Genomic DNA, 644 nt, shown 5'->3' with positions numbered 1-644 from the left:
GAATTAAATTATCAACATTTTTAAAACAAAAGTGCTCGAAGCATGATATGAGCAGGAAGATAAATATAATTTATGTTTGTTTTGTCCTTTTCTTTTTTTGTTTTGTACAATACATACTCCGTGACATTTTATTTTGTAAAACTGGAGCGTCGTGTTGTTGCTCGCTGTGCATCCTCGAGTCTGTTTGCTTTGGTCACGACCTCCTTTGGCATCGCTGTTGCAAAAAAAAAAAAAGGAAGTAAAGCTACAGACTGGTCAGTCTGGATTTTTGGTATTTTTCATTGTTTTTTTCTCACAATTTCAAGAAAGAGTTTTTTCTTTGGAGGGAAAAACCTGACAGGATTCCCCAAAAAAAAAAGAAAAAAGTCTCCAATAAATATCCTCATCCTAAAAAAAAAACGAACCGCTTAGTCTGAAAGTTCTTCTTCTCTGCTGGAAAAACAAAAAGGATCTTTGGTTTGTTTGAATCAGGGTTCTCTCCAGCAGGATGAACGTGGCTGTAAAGTCCTTAAAGTCAGTAAACAGTCACACTGTGTTCACACGCAGCTGAATCTGAACAACGCTCCTAAAGAACGACGTCGGGCCTTCAGGACGTTCTCCTAAAGAACAACGTGGGCTCTTCAGGACGTTCTCCTAAAGAATGA

The sequence above is a fragment of the Cebidichthys violaceus genome, unplaced genomic scaffold (assembly GCF_023349555.1).
Source record: "Cebidichthys violaceus isolate CVI_PGR_0920_01 unplaced genomic scaffold, fCebVio1.0.p SCAF_9, whole genome shotgun sequence".
Lineage (NCBI taxonomy): Eukaryota > Metazoa > Chordata > Actinopteri > Perciformes > Stichaeidae > Cebidichthys > Cebidichthys violaceus.
This window is presented reverse-complemented; position numbering follows the sequence as displayed.